General features: G+C 40.8%; 1 pseudogene; it reads left to right on the top strand.

Annotated features, from left to right (window-relative positions):
• The first annotated feature begins 3243 nt into the window (after positions 1-3243).
• Positions 3244-15051, top strand: LOC122213209 (annotated as a pseudogene).
• The last annotated feature ends 2662 nt before the right edge of the window (positions 15052-17713 follow it).

Genomic DNA, 17713 nt, shown 5'->3' with positions numbered 1-17713 from the left:
TTTGAGATAGAGGGAGGGAGGAGGGGGGGTGGGGTGGCGCGTAGAGAGAGAGAATCCCAAGCAGGCTCCACGCTATCAGCACAGAGCCCAATGTGGGGCTCGAACGCACAAACTGTGAGATCCTGATCTGAGCCAAAGTCAGATGCTTAACCAATTGAGTCACCCAGGAGCTGGAGACCACCCATATATCCCCAAGCCTGACAAAAATGGCCTATTACAAACTCTTGACCCTATCCTGCCTTGCCTTTCCCACAGAAACCCCAACAAAGGCCACGACCTAAGCGTTCCCCCACCCACACCCACTCCTGCCTCTGCTTCCCAACACAAACCTCCTGTTCCTCACGTGTCCATGTGTGTGAGCTGTGCCTCTTGTTTCTAGTAGAACTGGGAGTAACAGTAACCTTTTCTTTCAATGGTATTGACCTGTCCATGTCGTCATTCACTCATCCACACAAATGAAGACCCAGGCCCCAAACAAACCTTTCCCTGCCTCTTTTCCTACTTGGCACCCTGCGATCCCCATCACTTAACATTCAGCCCTGGTGTCTCTTTGTGCCCTGTACCCCGCCAGGACAGATCCCGCTTTCTTCCTCATCCCACCCCGTTCTCTGATGCCTTCTCAGCTCAGGGAAAGACACAGGACATACTTCCAGCATCCCTGTCCCCTGAATTGCAACATCGTCACTGTGAAAACCACCTCCAGCCTTGCTGCATCCCACCTGTGCTCACCTCCTTGACTCTGTGGGGCTAGTCGAGATTGGTCCAACATCACGCTCAGTTCTTTCCGTCTGCTCTGGCTCTCTCTGCCTTTCTCTTTCTCTGTGACCTTAAACAAGGCACACAAATGTTTGACCTCCTGCTGGGAGGAAGATGAAAAATGTTCCACTTCATGGGGGATTTGCGAGGACTCGTGACAAGTTCCTGAGGTGCTTTTGAGAACCTGCCTGGTCTCGGGCAGAGGAAGCAGCCTTGACAGCGTGGCTGCGCATTATCATCGTAAACATGGCAGCGCGTAACAAGCTCTTGTGACTGGGCTTTTGAAACGACTTCCTCAGGGTAGGAACGGACTGAGATGAAGCTGTCGTCAGCTGTCACTTCAAAGGCGGCCATAATGCAAGGAGCTGGTAGCACTGTGTTCCGTCTTGTGTCCACAGCACTGCGAACATAAATGTAGCAGTTCCTTTGTTCTGAATTTCTCATTTAGAGGCTTTCATGTAGGAAATCCGATGGTTAATATAGGCAAGAGCTCACATGAGTATTTTTTTTTTATGGTAAAGACGTGATCTATGAGATTTCAGACAAAAGTTTCTCTTCGGTTGTTTGGTTGAAAGAAGTAACTTGCTCATTTATATCTGTAACTTTTCCTGTGACATACAGTCTAGCCCCAAATATATTGTATAGTCAAAACGTGGTTGAGGGACACTAAGAAAAGCAGATGATGCTACCCAGAAGGTCCATCTGGGTGACCTGCAATATACTATCTTCAGCAGGAAGAAAGATTACATCCACCGTGGCAGAGAGCATAAGACAGTTTTCAAATTGGAATCAGGAATGAGTCCAAGAGGTTTACAGGGCTGTGGCTGACGGCACCCTTAGCCCAAATCTTGAGAGTGGTGGGGTGGTCAGGAAGTTGAGGCTGGCAGGCCCCAAGATCAATCTTCTGCTTCTGTTCCTTATTACTCTTTACCATATTACTTCACAGAATCAACCTAAATAAACAAAAATGGCAGAAATTAGCTGCCATGGTTTGAACGCTTGTGTCCCCCTGCATCTCAGATGGGGAAATCCTAACTCCCCCACAGATTGAGATTAGTAGATGAGGCCTTTGGGAGTTGCTTAGCTCATGAGAGTGGAGCCCTCGTGAATGAAATTAGTGTGTTGATAAAAGAAGTTCCAGAGAGATTCCCTAGTCTTTCCACCATGTGAAGACACAGAGAGGAGGGGCCAGTTGTGAACCAGGAAGAGGCCCTCACCAAAACATGACCATGCAGGTGCATTGATCTTGGGTTTCCCAGCCTCCAGAGCTGTGGGCAATAAATTTATGTTGTTTATAAGCTACCCAGCCCATGGAATTCTATTATAACAGCCCAAAGAGACTAAGATATCAAGTAAGATACTTTCTTCCTATAACCTTGAGCTGGGTAGATAAGTTCATTGACAGAGGAAGATATAAGGGAGGAAATTCAGAAATGTAAACAGTGAAGTCAAACTAGCTCCAACTGGAGTCATTTCCCTCAGGCAGGACAAGCTCCCTAGTTGATTATAACCTGACAAAATTCCTTAAAAGAAATTAAAAGAAACCCACCATGTGTGTGTATAGATCCCAGAGAAGCACCTAGCCTCCATACCATGAGCACCATTTTAGAAAATGTTTTATTTTTTGCTGTTCCTTTTTCCCCGCTCTTGTTCTCTGTCCTCCCCCATGCTCAATTTTCTCAACATACAAGTGAGACCCGGGGCAGTCACAGCTTTTGCTTAACACAATTTTATGTCACTCGGCGGTAACAGCGGCACTCGTTTCTAGCATGTTCCAGGAGAAAGTATTTTACTTGGTCTTGACAGTAGCTCAGCAGTGCATTGAATTCCCTCTCACAGACACATAAGGACCTGCAGCCAGGTCAAGTGGTGACATGTGTCACTTGCACACAGAGGTGTGTGCAGCCAGGATGGTCTGAGAAGCAGCCTCATGGAAAGAAGTCAATCAAATGTGACTAGACCATCCAAGGGAAGCATCAGCCTGAGAGGCTGACCAGAGAGGGTGTGTCCAGGCACATTGGACATAATTGGAGCTCATTGAACATAATTGAAGAAGACTAGCTTAGGAGGAAATTTAAAACAGGGTAGGTTGAGGAAAGAGCCTGGCATAAGGCTGGCTCTATGTCTGCTATCTGACGAATTCCAGCTATGTCTCAACCTATCTAAACCTCAGTTTCCTCATCATGGACATGATGACAGCTTCTACCCTCAGATGTTATGAAGTGAAACGTGATGATGCATGCAACACACTTAATACAACACGTGCACAGAGTATAGGCTCGTTCTATTCCAGCTATTAGAATTACCAAAACTATTATTACTATCGCTATTTACCCTAAATGAAGGGAAGGGTGGCTGTATCCCCTTTCATCGGGTGTCCATAAACTTGGTGTGGCAAGGAGGGTTGAAAGAAATCCTATTTGGACAAATACAAGGTCCCAGCACATGCTGACTTTCATCTGCCATCCCATTATCAAAAACGAGGAGATGGAGGTAAAAGGAGATTACAAAAGTTATGCAGGGTCATGTAGAAAAATAGCAGAGTTCAAATTCAAGCCTGAGTAGTTTTCTCTGTCTTGATAGCTAAACATTTCCAACACAACCCTTAGCTTCTTAGAGTCATCCACAAGCACTACCGGAACTTCCCCGGTTATGGCATTTCCCTTTTCAGTTTCTATCTTGGTCCTCTTCTCACCCTAATAAACTGCTGCTCAGTCTTCAAGTTGTAGCTCCAATGTTATCTTCTTGGGGACTTATGAGGTCTTTTCTAAGACTACCAGGTAAGTGGGTCTCTCCCACCATTGGACTCACACTGGATTTGGGGTTTCGTTGAAGATACGGTCCACTCATTTATGCCAGCACTCTTAACCTGGGGTCTATGGCGGGGGCATCAGAGGGAGGTCTGTGAATCAGGCACATGGATATGCATTTGAACGTACACTGGGACAGAAACGCACACACAACAGTAATTTTTATGTGATTTTCCCCCCAAACACCTTAGTGAATACATTATTTCTGTGTCTATTATGGCTGCTCCTATAGACATGCCCTGTATCCTCATCAGTGTTGGCATATGTCAGAACAGCTTTCCACTGGTAGGAATTAAAATATGTGCCCTGCCATTATGATGATGAGCATCTGCCTTTGTTTACATCAGGATGGGCTTAAGTTAGAAAATGTCAAAGAAAATAATAAGGAAGAAATACCAAATATTTTTTGGCTCTGCTTCCTCCTACGTGTGACAGAACACCACAGCCCGAGTTGTTTTGGCAGGATGACTTCTTGTCAGTGGAAGGAACGCGAAAACAAAAATGCAGGACTAGTATCTCATAATTTTTCTTCCAAAAACTTGCAAGTGTAGATCTTTTCTAAGAAAAGAAGACTAGGGTTGAAAAGTCAAGACTTTACCAAAATTGGGTGGGCCCTAATGAATCAGCCTGCTCTTAAAATAACAACAAAGTAAATGGTAAAATCTGTGTACCCCCAAAATGGTCAAGTTAGTATATGGTTTGGGGCAAAGGAGACAGGTTAAAGCAGTACCTCCAAAAAAATGAAATTATTCCATGATGGTCGACTTTTTAAAAATAATGTTTCGAGGCATCCAATGGAGGAATTGGAAGCTGCTTTATGCAGCCAGCTGATGCCTTCAAAAATAAACTCCTATTTAGCAAGTCCATTCAGAAATTTCAAATCCATCAATATCTTTGAAATGCTGAGAAGTTTCTTCTGCAAATATAACTCGTTGGGCACTTTGTGAATAGACAGAACATCTGTGGTGCTTGTGACACAGCTTAGAGGAAGAATCTTTATGCAGTAAGTTCTACACCCATTGCTTTCTCTGGCCCTGCTTGTCTATGGTAAGGTATCAACTTTGTTAATGCTGGTGCCTTGAATCATTGCCTTTTCAAAATGTTTTCTCATGAAATGAAAGCAGAATATGAACTCCTTCTCTTTTACAAATCTGTGATACAGAAATATGCTGACAACTTGAAACCCCGCAACTCTTTAAAGTACTTCTGATCAGACAACCTGAAAATTGAAACATGAACTCTTAATCTTCCCTTTGCTGACATCAACAGCATTCCGTTGCTGAAGACGAAACTCAGTGACGTGAAGCCGGTGGAAATTAAACAACATAAATCCACTATCCACGTCAGATAATCTTGGAATATCTTGGCGTTCTCTTACGATAAGCCCACTGTGTCTTTTGTGAACATGAACTGATTCTGTTTGCCACAACATGCCATTGTGAGCACAGCTTTTCAGCCTGTGTTCCCGTCAAAGCAGAAAGTCTACAGAAAGGTACCTAGACATCACGCCAGACCCTATTCAGTAATTTCAGCTTCTCATTCAAGCCATGGGAGAGATGCCTTCTCACTGAAGTTTATTTTTTAGCAAAGAAAAACTTTATGGTTTAATTTTATTTGCACACATTGGATTTCTTTCTTTCCTTCTTCCTATTTTTTTAGAAAGTTGCCTGAAATTAATTTTGCATGTAAAGGAGGATGGAAAGGGCACAATTCTTTATAAAAGTGTTTTGATCTAATGCAACAAAAGCAGCTATATCCATAATTTTGTTTCTCGTTGTATATAAATATCTGAGAAGAAAAGCTAGCTTTCACCAGATTCCCAAAGCCTCTATGATACAAAAAGGGTTAAGAATAATAGCATGAAGTTAAACATATCTTGAGGTCAGAGAATCTTTATAATCTGCCCCCCTTTCCACAGCACCTGGGAGAGTGACTGCAATTAATGCCCAGAATGTTGGTCATGGTAGTTATGGTTTTCCCATTCCCTAAAGGATGTTGACCACAAGAGACAGAGTTGGCTGAATGGGCAGGTACACTCGTGAAAATTAATTTTAAAACTGAGGGCAAATCTCTATTCCTCATCAAGACAAGGAAGAAAGCTTCTGTATTAAATATCTTATGGCCTGGAAAAGGAAAATCTGACTGGGAGGATGTAAAATGAAAATTTGTTTCCTTTCGTTGATACTACAAAATGGTGGGGGAGAATATGTTTTTTTTTTTTTTTACTTGTACTGCATTTCCATACTGGATTCAAAGTCAAAGTCTTTAACAATTAAAGTAAACATCATTAGGATACTGATATTTTCGTGGGCCATATTATGTCCCTTCGAAATTCATATATTGAAGTCCCACCCCAGTACCTCGGAATGTGACTTTATTTGTAGACAAGGTCCTTGCAGAGGTAATCGAGTTAAAATGAGATCACTAGGGTGGCTTCTAATCCAATATGACTAGCATCCTCACAAAGAGGAAATTTGAACACATACAGGATGGATGGAAGACACGGGGAGAGGATGGCCATTTACAAGTCAAGGAGAGAGACCTGGAACAGACCTATCTCTTATGCCTCTTGGAGGAAACGAATCCTGTGGACTCCTTGACCCGGGACTTCTATCCTTCAGAACTGTGGTGAAATAAATTTCTGTTGTTTAAACCACCTACTCTGCAGTGCTTTGTTAGGGCAGCCCTAGCAAGCTAGAACATATATACAGAATAAATCCCAGGAACTCCAGACAAAGACCATGAAAATAGGCTAGGGGGACCCTGGAAGTAACACTGAACTGGGACACAGAGGCAGATAGGATTATTAATCCCTATGACCACCGCCTAAGGAAGGAGAAAGCTCTTCAGCTCTAACATAGATCAGCAGCTCAGAGCTTCAAAGTTTTAAGTTCTTCCATCATACTTTAAGTCTATCAGATAACGTGATGCCTCTGGTATAGGAGTCAAGATTTGTGTGTCTAATTAGTAATTTTTTTTCATGCACAGAAGTGTAAAATGTAAAATCTCAATGTGAGGGGTAGAGGAAAAGGAGGAATTATAAAAGCAGCCTGAAAAGTAAATCCTTACTTTATTGGGCTCCGGCTACAATCGACTTGGCTAACCTGCTTCTGCTTTTTGCACAGCAAGTCGTCAGTTGCTTTTCTCTGCCCCTATTCCCACCTCTGGAGGAATGTGGGTGTTTCCTGGCTCCTCTCCCTTTATACCCTCTCATGGTTTCAGGTATCACCTTAATGGCCTTGGACTCCTGTTGTGCTTCAGGCTTGAGTTTGCATCCTGGCTGTGCCCTTTACTTCTTGTAGGTTGCTTTGGGCAATCTGATCAGCCTTCCTGAGGTCTGAGTTTCTTTAGAACGCAACAGTATCACCATCACAGGGTGTTATGGAGCGTGAGCGAGAAACTGCCTCTAAGTTCTCAGCATAGGTGTGGCCCAGAGCAAGTGTGCAATAAATGAGAGCTGAGTTAAAAATAACAACAATACAACAAACCGGTATATGGTACTTACTATGTGCCCAACACTGATCTAAAAGCTTTACATGTATCGACTCATTTAATTCTCACAACAGATGAGGAAACTAAGGCACAGAGAAATTATGCAACTTGCTCAAACTCACACAGTCAGTAAATGATGGTTCTTCATTACTCAGGTAGTCTGACTCCAGACACTATCTTCTCAAAATATTAGGCATACTGTATCTCTCCGACTATTATTATTATTTATTAATGACACAGCCCTTCTTTTCTCCCTTGAGCTTCCAAATCGTATGGCTTAAAAACAAAAATAAAGGGGTGCCTGGGTGACTCAGTCAGCTAAGCGTTTGACTTCGGCTCAGGTCAGGATCTCATAGTTCATGGCTTTGAGCCCCACATCAGATTCTGTGCTGACAGCTCAGAGCCTGGAACTTGCATTAGATTCTGTGTCTTCCTCTCTCTCTGCCCCTCCCCTGCTCTCTCTCTCTCTCTCTCTCAAAAATAAATGAACATTAAAAAATTAATAAAAACAAAATGAAAACAACAACAACAACAAAACTCTCTGGATACCTCACAGTCACCTCAGATGCAACATGCTCAAACGAGTCCCCACACTGCTCACCATCCCTGCTCCTTTCTTGGGAGTGGGTGGCATATAGCCCAGCAAGAAACCTGGTGTCACATCAGATTCCTTGTTTTCCCTAACCTTCCCACACCCCAGCAATCTATTGATTTCTATTTTTATCCTCTTCTCTCCATCCCTAAAACTTCCCTTGAAGTTCAAGACGTCATCGTCTCTGCTCTAGATAATAGCAACAGCCTTCCAACTGGTTTTCTGCCTCTAGGCTCAAAGAGCCCGTATCTCCTTACCTCACCTTCTCCACGGATTTGTTTTTAAGTTTATTTATTCATTTTGAGAGAGAGGAAGAGAGAGAGAATCCCAAGCAGGCTCCGCAGCACTGTCAGCACGGGGCCCCATGTGGAGCTCCGGTCATGAACTTTGAAATCGTGACCTGATCTCCAACAGTTGGACACTCAGTTGGACGCTCAGCCGACTGAACCACACAGGCATTCTCTACAGATGTAAAATACAAATCTGACCGTTTCAATGCTGCCTAAAAGATTAACTTGGGGTCCATTAGCATAGCCCAGAAGACCCTCATATATGACTGCTATCTACCTCTCCAGCCTCAACTCCCCCTCCTACCAAGTCCCATACTTCCCTGAACTTGACTAATCTTCTGTTGCTCTCTTCATCCTGCTATCCTTCCATCCCTGTCTCAGTCTCTGACCACTTACTTTCCCACCATCTCTCTTTGTCTCTCTGTCTCTGTCTCTCTTTCGGTCTCTCTCATACACCATGTTGTTTCACGACTAGTATATTAGAGTCTACATTTTAAAATACTGCTCAGCTTATCCACCGGGAATACATAAAACGATCACAGGAAGATATGATCACTAACTTTCCCACCCACCATTTCTCTCCCTGCCAAAATACTCACCAAATTAAATTTGTTACTTGAAGAAAAATAAAATCGCTTGAAAATCAGTTTTATAAGTAAGCAAATTTTTAGAAAATCATCTCTCAAAGACATAAAACTTCTAAAGCAACCACATGCCAGCAATTATTTATATTCTGTTTTTAGCATCTTCATACCTCATGTTCTATCTGAAAGATAAAATGACTGGTTTTCTCCTGGTGACATAATGGACTAGCGTGTGACCAGTTATCATTTCTCTTCTCTGAAACCAAAAGCTTCAAGGACATAGAGATGGAATTGTTAAAAAGGCCTTGGGATTGACACGGTTACGCGCCTGCCCCTGCTGCTGAAAATGTACAGTTTATCACTGTGTGTCACGAACGTCAGGATGAGGCAAACTTGTGGTAGCCTATCCAGTCTCCCTCTTTCCTTGAATGCCAGTTTCCCATTTAATCCATAGAAGTTACATATTGAAAGTACAGATGAAACTGAGTGCCCCTTGATCACCTGCGCTCTGGGTCGAGCACTCAGAAAAATTCTCAGTAGTTGGTAGATGGTGCTGCGGAGTAAAAAGAAGAAATTGGAAGCAGCCCTAAGTTCTACGTACCGTTATTTCATCTCCTAACCTGACGGGAGAGCAGTATTGTGTAATGGCAGAATGCACAGGCTTGGAAGTCAAAGTCACCAGGGTCTTCTTTGCAGCTGTACCTATGTGACGATGGAGAAGCACTTAATCTAAGGCTCTGTTTCCTCATGCAAAAATAAATAAATAAATAAATAAATAAATGGGCAGTTGTGTGTAAAACATATAATTAAATATTGAATAACAAATGGACGCTCTTCTTATTTATGAAGAGTGATAGGGCAGTGATTGACAATTTCAGGAAAGCTAGTTCTTAACATCAAATGGGAATGAGACATTACTAAAATCTTTAGTCACTGAAATCTCTCACCATTCAAGGATTTAAGTTTTGTATATGATGCAGAAAGTATACCTTTGGCTGTTCAACTTTCAAAAATATGTATATACTACATACTATAATCTTAATGATTTTTTCTACTTTTATAAAATGGCTAACCCAGAAATCTTTTCTCTGATCTTCAATTAAGAGAAAAATAAAGTAATCCATAATGATATGTTCTCCAAAAGTTACATAACTATATATTAACCCAAGCCCATCCTTGTCCTTATATCTATTATTTAGGATTAGCAAGTTGGTGTGGGGGAAGAAATAGATTTCAGTAAAAACTGTATGTGCTACCTTCTACTCTGAAGTTTGTTATTAAAAATGTGTTGTAGTGATGAAATAATTGGAAACCAAGTAAGTGAACAAAGTTGGATTAACACAATGTGTTAAAATTTTATAGGGTCTAGTTGGAAACACAGCACATCAGTCAAAAGACAGAAACTCCTAGATGTATTAATTTTTTTCTGATAATAGTTGCATATTGGCCTAATAACTCACTGTGCCAGAGGTAGGCAATTTGTTTTCAATCAAATCAAACCTACTTATCCTTTTTAAGTAAAGAACAATTATAAATACGTCTTATTGAATATAATACTCCTCAAAATGAAAATTTTAAAGCCAGTCTTAGATTCCAAGTGTAAACTCTAAATCATCTAATAGAGGGAAAACTCAGGATCTTATATAAAGCCTTCAGATAAATAACGATCACTTTCCAAGTAGCTACCATTCTGATGACAAGCACTGCACTAGCTAACTTTTGTTTATTTTTTTCTAGTCTTCTCAAAAACTGGCTTTTCACATTTGAGGAAACAAAGTCAGAGAAGGCAAGGGACTAACCCAAAGTCAACAACTTGCTAATGTTTAAACTGGGATTAGCTTATTCTTGTATCTTCCTACTAGGGGTTAGGCTTCCCATGAAAAACTGTCTTATTTTATTTAAAAGATACTTCTTACAAAAGAGTTATTTGCCAAAACTTCATATGGCTGTATAGCTCATGAAAACAATGAGATTCAGTGGGTAGAGGAATTTGTAGCTCTTCGTGACTAATGTACTTTTAAAATATACTAACGATCCTTAAAGCCAAATACCCCCATGAAAAATAATAGGCAAAAGAAATAAAGTGTTCTTTTAAAACCTGGTCTTTGGTTTCCTGTTTCATATTATAATTGGTTGATGTCTGAGAAAGTCTGTGTTCATTTTCAGAAATGGCAACAATCTCCTAAAATAGAGTCTGGGCATAAATGAGAAACAAAACGAGCTTTACTCTTTAAAAAAAAAAAAGAAAGAAAGAAATGTCTTGGCAAGAAAAAAGAATGCCCTTAACAAACTATGAAAAAACATGAACTTTAGTATTTAAGAACCAAGTTTATGAATGATTGGTAACGACAGAACTTGACAATGCCCAGTGTTGGGAAGGAAAACTTTCTTTGTCTCATTCGCTATTGCTGAGTTCCTTCGTTGAAACAGACGTGTTAGAAGAGAATTCTGCAGTGTCTGTCTACGTGGAAATGCACATACCCTTTGCATTAGCAATTCCACGTCAGCCTGGCAAAAGTGTGCCGATACATACACACACACACACACACACACACATACATACAAATGCTAACTACATTTTTGACAGAGGAGACAAAATCTTGAGAAAATGAAACGTCCAACAATAAGAATTTGAAAAGAATTGCCAGATAGGGTACAGTGAAGCACATTGTGGTTACTACAGATACTCCAAATACATTGTCATGTGGGAAAAGCAAGTTGTAGACCATTGTGGACACCATAGGCCTATTTATGTTAAATATATTGTCAAATTAAACAAAAATGCCCTTAGACTGATGTGGCTCCATTGCGGTGGCAGCCTATAGAGGCAAACCAAAATCTAAACCTACAGATGCCTCAAAGTCACAAAATTAAAACACTAGGGACAACCAGTCATAAACAGCCAATAGGCATAAAGCTTTAGCCAATCAATAATTTCCTTTCGTTGCTTCCCTTCTGTTCTCTGTATGAGTCTTTCCCCTGGTCCTTGTCTGCGGAGCCCTCCTAACCACTCTGGTTTGGTGCTGCCCGATTTGAATCAGTTTTTGCTCAAATAAACTCTTACAATTTTTAATATGCCTCAGTTTATCTTTTAACAGTATACACGCACATTCGCTTTTACATTTCTAGGAAATTTCTGGAATTACATAGAAGAAACTGTAACCGGGAGTTGTCACTGGTAGAGAGAGGAGGGAAGAGGACTTTTAGTTTTCCACTGTGTAATTTTGTATTATTTCACCATAAGCAGCAATGACTTTGTAAGAACAAAAAGGATTTTAGAACAACCTAATATAAAAGACTGTACAAGTGATTCTATTTAACAAAATTATGAAGGGCACCTGGGTGGCTCAGTTTGTTACGCCATCAGCTCTTGGTTTCAGCTCAGGTCATGACCTCCCAGTTTGTGGGTTCAAGTCCTGCATTGGGCTCCACGCTGACAGTGTGGAGCCTGCTTGGGATTCCATCTCCCTCTCTCTGTCCATCCACCTCCTTTATCAAATAAATAAACTTTTAAAAAAAAGTTATTAAAGCTACAGGAAGTGAGGTCCCCACCTGCTAACATCCAGGATGGAAGTGAGCGTTGCTGGGGCCCGGATGTGAGGAGAAAGGGACTGACTGTAGGCAGAGCGTGTCTCCGCCCAGCCCTTGGATTCAGCTCCTTCATTTCCAACCTGGAAGAAATTTACATCTATTCCCTGGACCATGAAAAGCTATGACAATCCCCCTGAGATAAAAACCACCAGATCAGGGCCTAAAGGATTCCTTACCCTCTTATCAAGTGCAGAAAGAATCATCCTGATGTCGAAAGCAAAATGGTTTCGACCATTTTGACTTCTCCCTTCAGTGCTCGCCACCAGGTACATCTGGCGAAATCAGTCATCATATCTAGAGCTATGACGATAAAAGTCATATTGAGCAGGATGTTGTCAACCAAACCAGGAACCTTGCTCTCTGGCTGAGAGCAAATAGCAGTGTCCTCCTTGGGATGGAGACTGGGATAAAGATCTGGGAGAAACAGACCAGCACCCATTTGTCTGGGGGCACGGCCAACTATGTGGCAATAAAAACCCTGCAAACAACATCGTTGCGGAACATGAGAGTAACCTGGCTTCAGGCATGCGTGCTCTCTCTGCTGAATGTTCCGCCGTGGAAAAACAATGGAAATGCATGGCACCTAAAGATCTATCTCATCAAATGCCAGACCCTAGAAGTCTCTTGCTTCTTCCTGCTACCAGTGGGTCTTCATTTTTTTCCCCCTCCTAATCTAGTCATAGAAAGATTAACTGCCTGTGACTTAAAAAAAATTTTTTTTTAATTATTGAAGCTTAAAAATGTGCAATAATAATTTGAATCATTTTGAGTACTTTTACAGCTCCATCTTGAATCAAATGTTAAACAGAGTTTAGTCATACAGAAGTAAGATCTATCACAAAAAACTTTCCTTTTTCCTTACAGGAAATTTAATGCCTCAAAGAGTTTACCCTAAGATCTTAGTGACTTTGTACTATAACCTGTGAGTACACAGCAGATTGGATTTGACACATCCCAAACAATACCACCATTTTGAGGCTTCATCCTTTTTACTTCTTAAAGGAAGTCTGAGGCAAGAAGAGGCAATGACATTTGTGACATTTGTGACATCTGGGCAGATGAGTTTTTTTCTTCTCTCCCACCTTCTCTCTCCACCTCCTCCCTTCCCTCTCTCTTTGGTTGCAAACAAAGGAGAAAAAAACAAAGAGAAAACATATCATTATGAACAAAGAGAAAAGCATTTGTTTTGGTTTTTTTGTTTGTTTGGTTTGTGTTTGTTTTTGAGAAAAAGCACAAAAGGGGGAGAAGCAGAGAGAAAGAGGGAGACAAAGAATCTGAAACAACCTCCAGGCTCTGAGCTGTCAGCACAGAGCCCAACGCTGGCTCAAGCTCACAAGCTGTGAGATCATGACCTAAGCTGAAGTCTAGATCGTAACTTGAGACACGGTCAGATGCTCAACTGACTGGGCCACCCAGGCGCCCCTGCATTTTTTCAGCTTTTTATCGAGCACCTTCCCTGTACCAAGAATTATGCTACGTCACAGTATCCAAAGCACATACTTTGCCTTCACTGAGTTTAGCTGGGAGTGGGGTGGAAGGGATATAGGCCAGAAGTCACTCTTCCATTGCAGTGCGAAGTTACATGGCAAATAAATGTCTCATAGTCCTCAAATATCTACACAAAATAATATGTACCTAACTGTCCTCTTCCTTAATAGGTCAGACGCCATCTAAAGATCACTATTACTTTACCAGCAGCCAATTTATAGAAAAATTGGGGAAAGTAATTTCTTTCATGACTACCTCATTAATAAAGATGAGCATTAAGGAAATATTTCTCATTTTGTGGACTTCTACTCTTTGTTTTGTCCTAATCACTCCTATGGGATGTCATTTTTCCTGTTAGCCACTTTTATGTCAGCAAATGTTTGCTATATTGAATCCAACAATGAATTCTCCTGGATGGATATATTTATCCAAAGTTCACTACCAAGAGTTTTTTTTTTAATTTTAAATTTTATTTTATTTTTTGAGAGAGAGAGGGGGGGGCATGCGCATGTAAGCAGGGGAGGGGCAGAGGGAGAAGGAGAGAGAGAATCTCATGTAGGCTTCATATCCAGTGCAGAGCCCAATGTGGGACTAGATCCCATGGTTGTGAGATCATAACCTGAGCTGAAATCAAAGGTCAGAAGCTCAACCGACTGAGCCACCCAGGCACCCCAAGAGCTTTTTTCTTTTTTTAAACACCATTTCCTGTCTTCATCACTACTCAGCAAGTACCCTTAAATTCCTACTCATGATCTCTTAGCAAACGTCTGCTTTCTTCCAACAATATAGAATGTATCTATATAATAAACCAAATGGTCTACTTTATATCCGTACTCCTTTCCAGTTCACTTTCAAAAATAAAAGCAGGTACCTTCTTTAATAACTTCGAAACTAAGCTCTCTGCTGTACCTGTGAGACTGGTTTTGTATGACACTTGAGAGTTTAGGGATGCAATCTGTATCTAACAAATGAATTCTGCATCTTTTGAAGCTACCTTGCTCAATTCCTTTAGCATATTGTGCTAACAGGATGAAACTATGTTTCTATAGCTCTCCCATCTTTAAAATGTTTGTATAGTCCACATTCTATGGACAATTTCGGTTGACATATCTATCATCCCTATCAGTGTGCAAGTTCCTGAAGACCAGGGATACCATTTGTGTCTCAGATACAAACAGGATCCTTAGTGAAAATACAGGATCTAAGAGGAAATCCAACTTTGCTTCTGTAAACCCGATCGTATATAAAGTTATGTATTACATAAATTGTTCCTGCTAACTCTCTTTTTCTGTTTAGTGGTCTCTTTTCTTACTGGGTTCATGGCCAAGTCTGCTATGGAAGAAGTCTACAGTTTTGACATTCCACTTGACAACAGCAATACAGATACCTTCCCACATCCAATAAAAACATATCCACCTCCTTCCTCCTACAGACACTTACACAATTAGTTCTGAGGCCAAATACTTTCTGTGTATTATATTAGTCAATCCTTTCAAGAATCCTCAAAAGTATATAGCATTGCCATTATATAGAATAGAAGGTTAGTTCCCTCAGGCTTGTATAGTGAGTAAATAAATGTTGGAGGCTGGGATTTGCCCTTACAACTGTCCAACTCCAGAATCCATGCCTTTTCCAATTTGTCTTGCAGCCTCCATTCTTTCTAAGTCCTGATCATCTGAAAGCCATTTATGTATTCTAAGTAAACTAGTCCATATAGAGTATCCTTCCCAGATCATTATCAAATTGTCTCTTTTCATGGTTTACTTATGAAAACATGGTTTTGACAATAGAATTGTGATTGGAGGCGAGAATAAAAGACAGAGCTAAGAAAAAGGGCAACATTGGTCCAAGAGGGCCTACGTTGTGAAAAGCGGCCATGACAACTCCCGCACTTAAAATTCTTTAGTGGTGGGGTGCCTGGGTGGCTCAGTCAGTTAAGTGTCCGACTTGTGATTTTGGCTCAGGTCACTGTCTCACAGTTCGTGAGTTCGAGCCCCTCATCAGTTTCTGTGCTGCCGGCCCAGAGCCTGTTGGGATTCTCTCTCTCCCTCTCTTTCTCTCTCTCTCTGCCCTTCCCCTGCTCATGCATGCTCTCGCTTTCTCTCTGTCTCTCAAAATAAATAAAACTTAAAATATTTTTTAAAATAAATAAGAATTTAATAAAAGGACACTTTTAAAAATTCTTTCGTGGTTCCCCATTGGCTTTTATTTGTTTAATACATAATTAGTGGGTCCCTACTAAGTCCCAGCTACTGTTCACCAGAGGAAAGTAGACCAAACAGCTGCCCTCATGATGCTTACATTATAGGGAGGTGATGGAGAGTAAAAACAGATAAATGTAGCATACTGTGATAGGTAGGCATGGAAAAACAGGGCAGGTTAAGAAGTCTGGGAGTGTCTTCCTTGTAAAGTCCAAATTTTCGTTTGGCAGACAAAAGATTTCACCATTTGGTCATCATCTACTGTATGCCACGGTAAAAACTACACTCAGTCTTTCCGAAGTTCTTTTTGTCTTGTGCCCCCACTCTAACCGTTCTTCAGTCTTCTGAGTAGTGGACACATCATTTCTTTCATGACATCCTTGAATTTTTCCTCTGGCACCTCCAAATTCTTATTTGTACGCCAGAGCATGCTGAACTTCCATAATAGCATTTATCACAGACTGTGTTGTCATTTCCCACTGTCAATATCTGTCTTCTTCAAATAGATGACAAACTCACTGATGCAAGAGCCATGCTATTTCACCTTAAATCTGTGACACTTAATACCAAGCCTGGCAGGGAGTAAACACTCAGTAAATACTTCATGAAGGATGGGAATGCACGCTCAGATGAAATAAGGCCATTTAAGCACACAAGATTATCAAAGACCATCATGAATGAAAGAAAATAAGCCTATTGTTTATACTTGTACTGAATACCTATTAAACCATGTACCAAGTTGACAGGATAATCACTGTTTAAAGGTTACCTTTTTATAAAGCATAACTCGAACAAACTGTCAAGATGAAATGGCTAAAATCCGTAGTTCTGTGCTTAAGACAGACAAATACACTTAAGATATTACATTTTAAAAGATAAAGTTTATTACCAGGGCACCTGGGTAGCTCAGTCGGTTAAGCGCCCGACTGTGATTTAGGCTCAAGTCATGATCTCCCCGTTTGTGAGTTCGAGCCCCATATTGGGCTCTGTCCTGACAGTGTGAAGCCTGCTTGGGATCGTCTCTCTCTTCCTCTCTCTCTGCCTTCTTGTGCTCTGTCTCTCAAAATAAATAAATAAAAACTTTTTAAAAAGATAGTTTATTACCATAATAATTTCTTGACATGTTTATTACAAATTACAAACTACTTATAAAGACATTCATTTGCAGTGAAATGGCATTATTTAAATCTTCACTTGTCTCAGTGGAAAAATGGCCTCTAAGTGTTATAGGCCTTACATTCAGTCTTTGATAGATTGAGCCAAGAATATAGCAGATAGCTGTTACTTCTACATATACATTCTCCGTATGTAAGATATTTGCTATAGATTCATGGCAATTATAAGATACAAAGTTGGGGGGCACCTGGGTGTCTCAATCGGTTAAGCATCCGACTTCGGCTCAGGTAATGCTCTCGCAGTCTGTGAGTTCGAGTCCCGCATCGGCCTCTGTGCTGGCGGCTCAGAGCCCAGAGCCTGCTTCGGATCCTCTGTCTCCGTCCCTCTCTGCCCCTCCCCTACTCATGCTCTGTCTCTCTCTCTCTCTCTCTCTCTCTCCCTCTCTCTCTCTCTCTCTCAAAAGTAAATGAACACTAAAAAAAATAATAATAATACAAAGTTGGATATCATCTTACAAAACAAATTCTCTGTAACATTAATAACCAATATTCTATTTTGATTTCCAAAATCAAAATGTGATATCAATGGATTTAGAAGTAACACTATCCTGACTACAATTTTGAAAATTAAAGGTGCTAGCCAACATATCCTTTGTTTAGCAATTAATAATAATCACAAGTTCAATTTAATCATGAAAAAAGCAATCTGTGCTCATAAAATCAAAATACTATCTTGGCCATGAGTTTTGATTCACATTTTAAATATAGATTTTCCAGTATATAGGCATTATCAC

This window comes from Panthera leo, chromosome A2 (assembly GCF_018350215.1).
Source record: "Panthera leo isolate Ple1 chromosome A2, P.leo_Ple1_pat1.1, whole genome shotgun sequence".
Lineage (NCBI taxonomy): Eukaryota > Metazoa > Chordata > Mammalia > Carnivora > Felidae > Panthera > Panthera leo.
This window is presented reverse-complemented; position numbering and strand designations above follow the sequence as displayed.